Raw genomic sequence first — 6,199 nt, 5'->3', positions numbered from 1 at the left:
TGCTTATTTTCTGAGAAGGAAATAACGGGCTAGAAAAGCTTCTACCATCTCCTCCCATGTAGTGATTGATGCTCTAGGTAATGAGTGTAGCCACTGCTTTGCTCTTCCTTTTAAGGAAAATGGGAAGGCTCTCAATTTGATGGCATCATCCGTCACACCATTTATCTTCAGCATGTCGCACACCTCGGGGAAGCTCTCTATGTGACTGTTTGGATCCTCATTGGCCAAACCATTGAATTGTGTGGACTGCTGCATCATATGGATGAATGCCGGCTTTAGCTCGATGTTCTGAGCTGTAATTGGGGGACGCACAATACTCGATTGTGTCCCCAACACTGAAGGTCTGGCATAATCAGATAGTGTTCATTGTTGCTCATTTTGTTCTGCCATGTTTTCAGATCCTTCTACTTCCAAATCAGCTGGATTATGCTATTCTTGCACAGGTTCTTTCCCTTTTCTTCTGAGTGTACGTTAAAGCTCAGGGTCTCCTTCAATCAATATTGATGGATTCCCTCTGGTCATAACCTAGAGCTACAACAAAAATAAAGAAAAAGACAATCAGAACGATGATAAAATAAGAAGATATGAATTAGAATATGTGGTGAAATAGCTAAGAAAACAAAATGCAAAATATCTCTAAACGCCTAGCTCCCCGGCAAGGGCGCCAAAAACTTGACAAGTTCTCCTTGCATATATCCTGCAAGTGCATGGGTTTGTCGAAGTAATAATCCCGGGTGAGCGGGGTCGAATCCACAGGGAGTAGGGAGTAAAGACACTTAATTCGATTCTTAGCTATGTGGAGTATCAACAATGATAGGTGTGATAATGATTCAATTCTCAACAATTAAAAGCAACAAGTAAGAGAGCAAAAGTAAGGAGGAGGTAAGGCAATCGATAAAGATGGGGTACTCGGATGATGCTTCGCCTAGGATAATCGCTTCAAGTGCAAGAACTCTCTATTATGCTTCCTAATCAATGCAATGGTGAGTCGTGGAAATCCTTACATACATAGTCCCAAATCTAAGGTCAACTATGCCTAACTCTATTCATGTCCCAGAGGAGAGATTAAATAACCTCTCAACCTCGCACTTGAATAAAGTTGCAATGAGCTCTAGGGATTCCAGGTGATAAATCTCTTCCTAATTATAGACCTAACCCTTTGGTCCAGGCCGAAGGTCGCTAACCATAATTAAGCCCTAGATACTAAGATCCCCTCAATGCTTCACTACGTTGCACACGCAACTAAGCCCCAGCGGAGATTCATCCCTTAGACCATTCACTCTATTATGACCGCAAAAAACTCGAGGAATGGAAGTAGAATCTACCATGTCGGAGGTGAAAGGGGACGCTCCTGTACCTCTAGGGGAAATGTTCATACAATCAAGCATTCAAGGTTGGAACTCACAATAAACATCAATTTATTGAAAGCATAATAAAGAAGTTAAATGAAACGAATACATCCTAGGGTTCACAATCACCCAAGTACCCACTAAGGGTTTAGCTCTCCATGGAGCTAAGTACAATCAAAGTAATCGAATTTAAAAGCAATAAATCTATAAAGAAACCCCCTCGATGGTCATGTGCGGATGCTTTTTAAGACATATAGTGGCATCTTGAGAGCGCACAGGGGCTTGCGTTTGCCCCTGTGAGTCTCTCTGGTGGAGGCGCATGGGCATGGGTAATTTCCTCACACCCGTGTGGATGCATAAAATTTGAAGAGACACGAGTTTTTCTTTAAAATCTTATTGAAATTGATCCGGTGACATCCATAGCAGCCTAAGTAGAGGCTTTGAGCATGAAATTAGATATATTGACTTCACCAAGGATGGGCGCTATCACAAGTTGTGATGGTTTTGGGGGTTCACATATGCTATCTGATTGTCCTATTTTGATTTCTACTTTAGCCCCGACTGGACAACTAGGCTTTGTGGGCAATTCGGGAACGGTACAAGGTAATCCATATAGGAACACCTACAACCAAGGATGGAGAAGCCACCCTAATTTCTCATTGAGTAACCAAGTGCAGCAAAAGGCCATTGCACCATCGGGTTTGCAACAACAACAAGCCCTAAACATGGAGAATATAGTTTCAAGCTTAGGGACTTAGATGACTGATCTAGAGAAAACCTTGACCCAATTTGTGGAATCATTATATACATGGTTTCAGTCGGTTAAAGCTACACTTCGTAACCACACCGCTTTATTGCACAATCTAGAGAATCAAGTGGGGTAAATTGCGAAGTTTCTATCAGAGAGACCACAAGGAAGTCTACTGAGTAATACCGAGACTAATCCGAGAGAACATGTAAAGGTGATCACTTTGAGAAGTGGTCGTGAGGTTGAGGGTAGGTTTGCAAGTGAGAAGACCAATGTTGAAGTGCCTGAGCTCGTGGAGGTTGAGGAGAGAGCAAACAAGAAGAAGGAGATGACACCTCCACTTTACAAGCTGAGGATTCACTACCCTTCAAGATTGAAGAATAGCCAAAATGATGAGCAATACAAGAAGTTCTTGGGTCTATTTAAGAAATTTGACAAGGTCCCCTTGCTTATATCCCGCAAGTGCATGGGTTTGTCGAAGTAATAATCCTGGATGAGAGGGTATCGAATCTACAGGGAGTAGGGAATAAAAACACTTAATCCACTTCTTAGCTATGTAAAAGATCAATAGTGATAAGTGTGACAATAATTCAATTCTCAAAAGTAAAATCAACAAGTAAGAGAACACGAGTAAAGGAGAGGGTAAGACAATCGATAAAGATGGGGTACTCAGATAATGCTCCGCCTAGGATGATCGCTTCAAGTGCAAGAACCCTCTATTATACTTCCTAATCAATGCAATTGTGAGTCATGAAAATCCTTCATTACATAGTCCCAAATCTAAGGTCAACTATGCCTAACTCTATACATGTCCCGGAGGAGAAATCGAACAATCTCAACACCTCGCACTTGCATAGAGTTGCAATGAGCTCTGGGGATTCCAAGTGATAAATCTCTTTCTAATTATAGACCTAACCCTTTGGTCCAGGTGGAAGGTCCCTAACCACGATTAAGCCCTAGATACTAAGATCACCTTAACGCTTCACTTTGTTGCACGCGCAACTAAGCCCCAGCGGAGGGTCATCCCTTAGACCATTCACTCTATTATGGCCACAAAGATCTTGAGGAACGGAGGTAGAATCTATCATGCCAGAGGGAAAAGGGGACGCTCCTGTACCTCTCAACTCACCCTCTCAACTCTCTCCAACCTAGCTTTGTCTAACGCTCGTGGTGTGTCACTCACTCACAAGGTTACCAACAAGAACTCTCAACCCTAGTGTCACTCTAGGATAAATATTCATGCAATCAAGCATTCAAGGTTGGAACTCACAACAAACATTAATTAATTGAAAGCATAATAAAGAGATTCAATGAAACAAATACATCCTAGGGTTCACAAATACCCAATTACCCACTAGGGGTTTAGCTCTCTATGGAGCTAAGTACAATCAAAGAAATAGAATGTAAAAGCAATGAATCCATAGAAAAAACCCCTCAATGGTCGTGTCGATGGTCTTGTGGAGAGTCCTCTACTCATCGCAAAGATCCTTTGTCCGGCCTAGGATACACCTCGCCGGATCGGTGCCGACGAAAGCTCTCCTAATAACCTTCTTCCAAAGGGCGCGCGATGTTGGAGCTGTAGAACGTCTCCAAAACCCTAGCCAATACCTCTCAAAACCCTAGCCGAAGCCCTCTCTCAAATTGGGGAAAAGATCGAGAAAAGACTGCTGAAATCGGGGATGAATAGGCTTTAAATAGGGCTCGAGTCGGGCGACTACACGGGCCTGTGGATTTTTCACATGCCCATGTGGAATTTCCACACGGGCGTGGATAATTTCCACACACCCGTGTGGACTCTCTGACTTCCTGTTTTCTCAGCCGGCTGTGAACAGCGCTGTCATGGACAGCCGCACGCCCCTGTGTTTTCTCAGGATGGAGAGAACTCCTCTGCAGCATTTCGCACGGGCGTGTGGAAATTACCCACGCCCGTGTGTGGTTCATAAGGTCACCCACAGGGGTGAGTCCACGCCCCTGTGTGCTCTCGGGATAATCCACCCAACTATGCAAGAATTCACACGCTCGTGCGGAAATTACCCACGGGCATGTGACAGTCGCATGGTCATTCAAAGGGGCAGCCGCACGCCCCTGTGCCTTCTCTGGATGAGCTCGCAATACAAATCCACGGGCATGCGAAAATTCCACACACCGGTGTGTCTTCACTGGATGCCTTAGAAAAACCTGCAGGCTCTGCAGAAAATTTTTGAACATGTTCACACACTCAGAGCCTGCCTAGTATGCAAGTTTTACCAGCGAAAAACATGGAATAAAGCTCAAACAACATAACTTTGCCAATTCCTCATGAAAGCACACGATGAAAATTCAAAGCCCACAAGAAAATCTCAGCAAAAGCATCTAAAAATCAAGACACCAACACTCCACAATTTATTCAGAAGCCTACCTTCAACCTCACGACCACTTCTCAAAGTGATCGCCTTCACATGCTCTCTAGGGTTGGTCTCTGTATTGCTTGGCAAGCTTCCATGTGGCCTTTCAGAGAGAGACTTAACAATTTGCCCCACCTGATTTTCAAGGTTATGTAAAGAAGCAGTGTGGTTGCGAAGTGTATCCTCGACTGATTCAAACCTTGTATTTGTAGATTGTACAAATCTAGCCAAGTGCTTCTCTAAGTCAGTCATTCGGGTTTCCAAACTTGAGACTCTGTTTTCCACCTGAGGGGCTTGTTGTTGTTGTTGTTGTTGGAAACCCGGTGGCCCCATGGCCTTTTGTGGACCCTGATTACTCCATGAGAAATTTGGATGATTCTTCCAACCCGAATTGTAGGTATTGGTATATGGGTTTCCTTGAGGTCTCATGCCATTACCTACAAAATCAACGTTCTCCACTAAAGAACCATCACCAATAGAGATTGGGCAATCGGAGTCAGCATGTCCTTCACCACACCCGTTGCAATTAGTCACGGCTGCCACTCTATTTGAAGTTAGAAGATCTAACTTCTTACTCAAACTCTCCACTTGAGCCACCAATGAAGTTACTGCATCTATTTCATGGAGAGCGGCCACATTTTTCTTCTCCCTAGCATTCCATTGGTAGCTATTTAACCCCATTTCTTCTATTAACTGCTGAGCCTCATCGGGGGTCTTGCTACCTAAGGTACCTCCTTTTGCCGTATCCATCAGTTGCCTTGTACTCGGGTTCAAACCATTATAAAATGTTTAAGCAATCATCCACTCCGGGAATCCGTGTTGCGGACACTTTCTCAGGATCTCCTTGAACCTTTCCCATGTCTCAAATAGAGACTCCAATTACAACTGAACTAAGGATGAGATCTCATTCCTAAGATTTGTAAATTTTTTGGGAGGGAAATAACGGGCAAGAAAATCTTCTACCATCTCCTCCCATGTGATAATTGATGCTCTAGGTAATGAGTGTAGCCACTGCTTCGCTCTGCCCTTTAGGGAAAATGGGAAGGCTCTCAACTTGATGGCATCATCCGTCACTCCGTTTATCTTCAGCATATCAAGCACCTCGAGAAAACTCTCTATATGATCGTTTGGATCCTCATCGGCCAAACCGTTGAATGCATGTGATTCTCTGCAACATGTGGATGAATGCCGGCTTCAACTCAAAGTTCGAGTCATGAATCGGGGGACGCACAATACTCGATTGTGTCCCCAAAACTGAAGGTCTGGCATAATCGGATAATGTTCGCTGTTGCTCATTCTGTTCTACCATGTTTTCTGATCCTTCCACTTCCAAATCAGCTAAATTAGACTGTTCTTGCACGAGGGCTCTTTCCTCTAAGTGTACGCTCAAGCTCAGGATCTCCTTCAACAAATATTGAGGGATTCCCTCGGGTCATAAACTGGAGCTGCACCCAAAAAGAAAGAAAAAGAAATCAGAACGATGATTGAATAAGAAGATAGGAAATAGAATGTATGGTGAAATAGCTAAGAAAACAAAGTGCAAAGTATCTCTAAACACCTACTCCCCGCCAACGGTGCCAAAAACTTGACAAGGTCCCCTTGTTTATATCCCGCAAGTGCACGGGTTTGTTGAAGTAATAATCCCGGATGAGCGGGTATCGAATCCACAGGGAGTAGGGAATAAAAACACTTAATCCGCTTCTTAGCTATTGATAAGT

The 6,199-nt window shown here is 43.7% G+C and overlaps 1 non-coding gene across 1 annotated transcript; it reads left to right on the top strand.

Annotated features, from left to right (window-relative positions):
- The first annotated feature begins 5,292 nt into the window (after nt 1-5,292).
- Nucleotides 5,293-5,399, top strand: LOC120278377. The gene has a single exon (XR_005541708.1). It is a non-coding gene; the product is annotated as a small nucleolar RNA R71 (small nucleolar RNA).
- Nucleotides 5,400-6,199: the final 800 nt, after the last annotated feature.

This window comes from Dioscorea cayenensis, chromosome 15 (genome assembly GCF_009730915.1).
Source record: "Dioscorea cayenensis subsp. rotundata cultivar TDr96_F1 chromosome 15, TDr96_F1_v2_PseudoChromosome.rev07_lg8_w22 25.fasta, whole genome shotgun sequence".
Taxonomy (NCBI): domain Eukaryota; kingdom Viridiplantae; phylum Streptophyta; class Magnoliopsida; order Dioscoreales; family Dioscoreaceae; genus Dioscorea; species Dioscorea cayenensis.
Note: the sequence above shows the minus strand (reverse complement) of the source record. Positions and strands in the feature narration are given on the sequence as shown.